General features: G+C 42.3%; 1 protein-coding gene across 1 annotated transcript in view; it reads left to right on the top strand.

Moving 5' to 3' along the window:
* The window catches only part of Ubap2 (ubiquitin associated protein 2), a 71,833-nt gene that overhangs the window by 28,408 nt on the left and 35,788 nt on the right, over window positions 1-7,637 (top strand). The gene's annotated exons all lie outside the window — the stretch shown is intronic.

Here is a 7,637-nt window from a genome sequence, read left to right as displayed (position 1 = left end):
AGAGAGAGAGAGAGAGAGAGAGAGAGAGAGAGAGAGTGTGTGAGTGAGTGTTCGGCCTGAAGAGGGCACTAGATCTGATTATAGATGGTTGTGAGCCAACATGGGGTTGTTGGGAGTTGAACTCAGGACCTCTGGAAGAAAGTCAGTGCTCTTAACCTCTGAGCCTTTTCTCAAGCCCCCATCAGGTATATTTTTTATAATAATACTCATCATGTAGCCAAGGAGGAGCTACAAGTGATCTACTATTTTACTCACTTAAAATTGTTTCTTCTGTCATTTCCCTTCTTCCCGTTAAGCAGTGAATATAGCTCAGGTAGGCTCATCTCTCTTAGATCTCTTAATACCTGTTTGTCTTTTTGATTTTGGCCTCCTTCAGAGCTATTTCCATATACTAAACCTCCACCTCTAGCTCCCCTCCCCCCTTTATAAAAATTGGTAAATTAGCTGGGCATTGGTGGCATACACCTTTAATTCTAGCATTTAGGCGGCAGAGGCAGGTGTACCTCTGAGTTCGAGGCCAGCCTGGTCTACAGAGCGAGTTCCAGGACAGCCAAAGCTACATACGTTGCCTCGGAACTTACAAAGGGTAAATGCTGGGATCTGAACTCAGTTCTTCATGCTTGTGGAACAAGCACTTTACTGATTCATCCCTCTGTCAAACCCCTACCCCGTCGGTCTCTTAAAATTATCACTTCTGTCTCTGCTTTCCTTTTTCACTTCACAATCTCATGGGTTATGCACAATCGCTAATGTGGTGTGTGCTTTCTTGGACTCCAGGCTTTGTGCTTGTAGAGTCCCTTTAAGAGAAGGAGCTATACTTGGATAGAAGTACCAGAAGTAGCCAGGCGGTGTGGCGCAGGCCTTTAATCCTAGAATTTGGGAGGCAGAGGCGGGCGGTTCTCTGTGAGTTTGAGGCCAGCTGATATAGTGAGTTTCAGGAGAGGTTCCAAAGCTACGGAGAAACCCTGTCTACCCCGCCTCCTGCCCAAATAAATGGATGAATGAATAGATAAGTAGATAAATACCAGAAGTATTTCAGTCAGTGAGATGGATCATTGGGTAGAGACACATGAGGTCAAGGCTGAGGACCTGCATTTTATTGTCATAACCTGAGTAGTGGGAGAGAATTGAATCCTAAAAGTGCCCTGACTTCCACATGTGTGCTGTAGGCTTCTGACACCCAGACAGACAGACACATACACACAAAATAAACTAGTAAATGAAAGAAAAACCCAATGCCCATATCTTGCTTTCTTATTAATACTACTGTTCTTGTTGCTACATTGTTTAGAAGGAGGGAACATAATGTGTTTCCTACTGTATACATTAAGGTCCCAACCATTAGCAAATAGTGTCAGATTGTGTCAGTTGGGTCTAGCATGATAACAGACTTGAATTACTTACAGAATCCTGTCTGTCAGTGAAATGGAAGTTCTCTTTGTGATTTTGTAATTTCTAAAGAGGAACCTTTTGTTTTTAGAAAAAAATGATAATTGTTTACCAGTTCATTGTTATCCCTGCCCTGTTTAATTGTATTATTGTTCTCAAGATGTTATGCACATTTGAAGGGTGTATTTTTTGATTTCGTTTTTCTGTTTATACATAAACACAATTTTTAATTTTTAAACACAGAATTCTATCATGTAATTTGCTTAGTTTTCTTGCCTAATTTCCGTGTCTGTTGATTTTAGCCCTTTTTTTTTAGTGTTTAGGAAACTGCTGAGGACAGATATCCTTGGTTTCTTTTTATTTTTGATTTTGTCTTTGAGACAGGGTTTTTCTCTGAAACCTTGGCTTTCCTGGAACTCACTACATAGATCAGGCTGACCTCAAACTCACTGAGGTCAAAGGCATGTGTCAACATGCCTGATTTTTTTAACTTTTGAGACAGGGTTTCTCTGTGTAATCCCTGGCCGTCCTGGCATTTACTCTGTAGATTAGGTTTGCCTAAAATTTAGAGCTCTACCTGCCTCTGCCTCCCGAATGCTGGGATTTAAGTTGTTTACCACCAGCACCTGATCTGATAATTATTTTTCTGTTAATAAAGTATGCTTATTTATGTTTTTTGTTTTTGGTGTAGCTACAGTCCTGGTTTGCAGAGAGTTGCAGTGTCCTTTATCAGTTTTCAGAGTTTATGAATTAGAATTAACTAGAGAAACTGACTATGCCTGACGTGGATTTTACGATCTAGTCATTCATTCACTCATTGAGAACATGGTCTTAACTCTGTAAATCAGGCAGACATAGAACTCACTGTAGCCCAGTTATCCCTCAGTTTTTCTGCCTCAGCCCATGAGTGCTAGGGATTATAGGTGTGAGCTACTATGCTCCACTTATCTGGGAAGTTTTGATGACGACTAGTTTAGTTACTTAACCTATTAGGAGTCTTCTTTTTCGATAGGTAATGCCCCCCCACCCGCCGCATTCTTTTGTGTATATGTATGATGTGAGTGTGGGTAGGCACAAGCCATGGTGTGGATGTGCAGGTCAGAGGAAAACCTTTGAGTGTAAATTCTCTTGTTGAGGCAGGCGTCTTCAGGCTAGATAGATGGCCCTTGAACTTCCAAGCTGGTTCTCCTGTCACATCTTTTGGTAGACATGCTGGGATTGTAGATTCGCTCTATTGCATCCTGACCATTTATGCATATTCCAGGGGTGGAACTCTGGTGTCAGGCTTGTGTCGTTAGGCATTTATTTTTTGGGATTTTCTGTTTTGTCTAAGCTGTTTAATTTTGTGAGCCTAAAGTTTCATTTTTGTTGTCACTTGCAAGTTTGAGGTGAGGTCTCACTGTCTTGCTAGTCTGTTCTTGCCTCAGTTTCCTCTTTCAGTATTGGGATTTTAGATGTATGCTGCCATGCCTTGCACTCTCTCTAGTGGAACTGTTTCTTCTTCTTTAACTCCTTATACTACTCTTGAATCTCATCTTTTTGTTTGTAGCTGTGTATATTATCTATTGGCATGCATCTCCTGCCCCCCACCCAACTCTGAGTCAGCTTCTGAGCTAGTTCAGTAGAAGAGTGACTACCTACCTTGTTAGAGGTCCCAGGTTCTGTCTCCAGGACCACCAAAAAACAAAGCAAAGCATTCCCACCTCCCATCACCAAAAGACCCCAGAAGACCCCACCCCCTTTTAAATACAGAGTCTTAGTCTGTAACTCAGTTGATCTGGAAGGCAGTCCATAGCCTGGGGTGGGTTTGATCTTGACCAGAATCTCTCCTCAATCCTACCAGTTGCTGGAATTAAAAGTGTGAGTGACTACCCAACTGTGAATTAAGTCTGTCCTGACTGATTGAGTTCCCTTCTTCTAATCTTCATTTATTTTACTTTCTCTGACTTCTGTTTATTTTCTGCCTGACTGTGGTTTATTGGTTTGCAGTTCTTTTTTTAGTTTCTTACAGAGTAAAAGTTTTTCTTCTTTCTGCTTTTGTTTGTTTAGAGATAGGGGTCTTCATAGTTTGGTTGGCCTGTGACTCATGGTCCTCCTGCCTTGATTCCTGAGTGTTGAGATTACATATCAGCACTGCCATCATAGCTCATTACCAACGTGCATTTTTTTACTTTAATTTTAAAAGTAAAAGTGTGTGTGTGTGTGTGTGTGTGTGAGAGAGAGAGAGAGAGAGAGTCAGTCAGTCAGTCTATGAGCACATGAAAGCACACACATGAAGGCAAGCATGTCATGGTGTGAATATAGAGAGGCCAACTTTGTCAACTTTCCTTTTACCTTAGATTAGAGTTCTAGGTATTGAATTTAGGTCACCAGGCTCATGTAACTGTTTGTGCCTTTACCCACTGTGCCATGTTGCTTTCCCATTTTCTTTGGTGGTTTCCGACTTGTTTTGTTTGAGACAGCATTTCACTTTGTAGCCTTGCTGCTGTGGGACTATGTAGACTAAAGGTGTTCTCACAACGATCTGTCTGCCTCTGTCTCCACAGTAGTAGGGTTATAAGCCTTTGTTTTCATGTTCATCTTTTTCTGTTGGAACTGAGGTTCTCATGCTTGCACAAGTACATTTATGAAAGGAGCTGTCTTTTAAGCCCCCCAACATTTTTTTCAAATTTATTTTCATTTATGAATGGAATTTCATGTATGAATGTTTTTCCTGCATTTATGTATGTGCACCATTTATGCCTGGTATTACAGAGACCGGAAAAGAGGGTCTTGGATCTCTGGACATTGGAATTACAGGTGGTTTTGAGCTGCCGTGTGCGTTGGAAACTGAATCTGGGTGTTCTGCAAGAGCAGCCATTGATCTTAATCTCTGAGTCATCTCTCCAGTTCCCTTCACCCCCACACCCCCAGATATTCTAAATTGAAAGTGATATATATATATATACACACACACACACACACACACACACACACACACACACACACACACACACAATGTTTCCATCTGCTGTGGAAAGCAAGGAAGGGGCTGCTTTAATTCATGAAATGGGACAGACTGCTCCTGTGTTGTTAGCACCAGGAGCACTCGGGACTTCATCACACTCAAAAATAACTCTCACTTATATTCAGGGTAGCATGAAAGTTCCATTTCAGAGGTCGTTTGGCTTTTCCTCCGCCTTGACCACCTATCATGCTGTTGGGCCTTGGTCTGCAACACTGGGACTTCTCAGTTGATGGTTGGGGAAAAGTTACCTGGTGTGCAGTAGGAATAATGAAAGTGTATTTGGTCTTTGTGTATCCTGGGGGAGATTGCATTAACATTGTCAGCAAGTATGGGCATTGAGTTTCTGTGCAGACATCTTTCTGGGTGTAATTGACAGTTAAACTGAGGTAACAGCATGAATAGATTGGGATAATAGGATTGGCTTTAGATTGTATATAATAGGCCACAGCTGCTGGAAAAGGAAAATCCTTGTGAAAGGTGCTTTATGATGCAGAAACTGCATCTTGATTAAGGGTCCTTGTAATGAGTGAAATATATATAATAAAAGCTGTATGGAGCTGGGCTGGAGTTGAGTTGATACAGTGTCTGCCTAGCATGCACAAGACCCTGGTTCAGTCCCGAGTACACATAAACTGCCTGACTCCTTTATGAGTTCTTAACAGATTGCTGTATTGACTGAGGCTCTGCCTTTCTGTTCCTTAGGCTGACTCCTGAAATTGTGATCCTCCTGCTTTTTTCTCCTCATTTGTGGTTCTATGTGGCATTCTTGAACACATATTTAGGTTTTTAAGTATGTAATCAGGAGACAATGCAGACTTTAAGAAGGCTAATTTAGCTGGGTGGTGGCGGCGGCGCACGCCTTTAATCTCAGCACTTGGGGGGCATAGGCAGGGGGATTTCTTGAGTCCAAGGCCAACCTGGTCTATAGAGCTTGTTCAGGACAGGTTCCAAAGCAACACAGAGAAACCCTGTCTTAGGGGGAAAATGCTAATTTAGCCAGGCATGATGGTGCTTGGGAAGCAGAGGCCAGCATGGTCTGTTTGAGTTTCAGGCCATTCAGGGATACACAGTGAGACCATGTCTCAAAAAAACAAAACAAAGAATGATAATTTAGGGCTAGTGGGATGGTTCATCGTATAAAAGTGCTTCTGACAAAGACTCTCAAGTGACTGTAGGAAAGACGATCTCCACATGGGTGCTATAGGCTGTCCTCCCCAAATAAACAAAATAATTTAGATGGGCATGGTGGTTCACACCTATAGTCCTGACATTCTAAACGCTGACTCATGAGAATTGCGCTGAATTTGAGGTCAGTGAGGTCATATAGCGACTTCCAGGCCAGGCTGGCTTGCTTATTAGACTGCTCCAAAATCAGTCAGCTGCAGTCCGAACAATGGCAGCAAAAATTCTTTTTCTGAACAGTAACCTGGGCCTGAAAAGATAGCTCAGCAACTAAGAGTACAATCTTGAGAACTGGTGGATTCCAGCATAGCACCAGGTGGCAGGCTGGGAATTCTGGGTAACACCAGCATTGAGGGCTTAGAGACAGGAGCTTCTGTGGTGTTTTCTGGCTTCCACTTAGCAAGGAATCATGGAACCCAAGGACGTGCAGAGACTGACATTGTCCACACCTTGTATGTGCAAGAACAGTCAAATAGACGTGCATTGAAGTAATGTTAGGTTTACTAAAAACTTGTACAGAGATAGGGTAGAAAGTTTATGTCTTTTACCGAATTTACTTACTGGCCTAATCCTGGAATTTTTCTAAGTTTTAGATGCCAAGCATACTGGTACATATGCCTATAATCTCAAGATTCTGTAGATTGAGGCGGGAGACTATAAACTTTAAACCAAGACTATCTCAAGAAAGAAAATGAAGGAAAATGCAGTTAGGCTTGGTGACACAATCCTATAATAGCAACTATTCAGAGGGCGTAACAGGAGTTATGGGTTACAGAGTGAGTTCACAGCCAATTTAGGCTGTCTTTTTTTTTTTTTTTTTTTTTCTTCCCGAAACAGGGTTTCTCTGTGGCTTTGGAGCCTGTCCTGGAACTAGCTTTGTAGACCAGGCTGGTCTCGAACTCCCAGAGATCTGCCTGCCTCTGCCTCCCGAGTGCTGGGATTAAAGGCGTGCGCCACCACCGCTCGGCTCTGTCTGTCTATTTTTGAGACATTGTTGGGGATCTCTTCTTATGGGCCTCTGACATCTAATTCACACAGCTCTTCCTGCCTCTGCCCCCAAGTGCTGGAGTGAGAATGTGTCACTAGGTCTGGCTTCAAACTCAGCAGGTCTCAAAACAACAAAAGTGTAAAACATTGGGGAGAGGGAAAATATATAGTACTTGCCTAGCACGTGGGAGGTCCTAGATTCAGTTTCTGTTACTATAAAAACAAGGCAGGACATGGGCAGCACTTTGGAGACAGAGGCAGGTGAACCTTGGTGAGTTCAAGACCAGCTGTCTGGTCTACAAAGTGAGTTCCAGGACAACCAGGGCTGTTAGGTGGAGAATCCCTGTGCAAAGAACCAAAAAAGAAAAACCACCACCACAAACCTCAAATGAGCATTTTATAGTCATCACACTATGATACTAATATTTAATTGCTATAAATAACGCAGCAGGAGACCTAAAAAATTCAGAGGTCCGTTTTTTCTGTTTTTGTTTTTTCTTTCTTTGAGGCAGGATTTCTCTCTCTGTGTAACAGCTCAAGCTGTCCTGAAACTCATTCTGTAGACCATGCTGCCCTCAAACTTTGAGAGGCCTGCCTGTCTCTGTTTCCAGAAGTCTGTTTTCTAAGAACAGGGTTTTGAATAAGGAATCATTTTCTGTGGAGCTGACTGAAAGGCCCCTCCCCCCATTTAGAGTGTAATGTAAAAGAGGATTAACTTCAGAATTATTCTTTTTAGCTAAATGCAGCCTTTTTTCTTCAGAACCAGCCATAACCGGTTGGGTGTCATTTGTATTATTGTGTGTAGCCCTGGCTTGCCAGGGACTTGTAGTGAGCAGAAGGATGCTTCTGAGTACAGGGAGTGCAGGCACACACCTCTGCCACGTCCTCACCTCCTCAGTGGAAAGGGAATTTAGATAAGCATCATGGCCAAGGGAACAAGTTCTTTATGTTTAATTTTATGACAGTTTTTTAAAAAATATATTTATTTATTTATTATGTATACAATATTCTGTCTGTATGCCTGAAGGCCAGAAGAGGGCGCCAGACCTCTTTACAGATGGTTGTGAGCCAC

Source organism: Microtus ochrogaster, linkage group LG5 (genome assembly GCF_000317375.1).
Source record: "Microtus ochrogaster isolate Prairie Vole_2 linkage group LG5, MicOch1.0, whole genome shotgun sequence".
Lineage (NCBI taxonomy): Eukaryota > Metazoa > Chordata > Mammalia > Rodentia > Cricetidae > Microtus > Microtus ochrogaster.
Note: the sequence above shows the minus strand (reverse complement) of the source record. Positions and strands in the feature narration are given on the sequence as shown.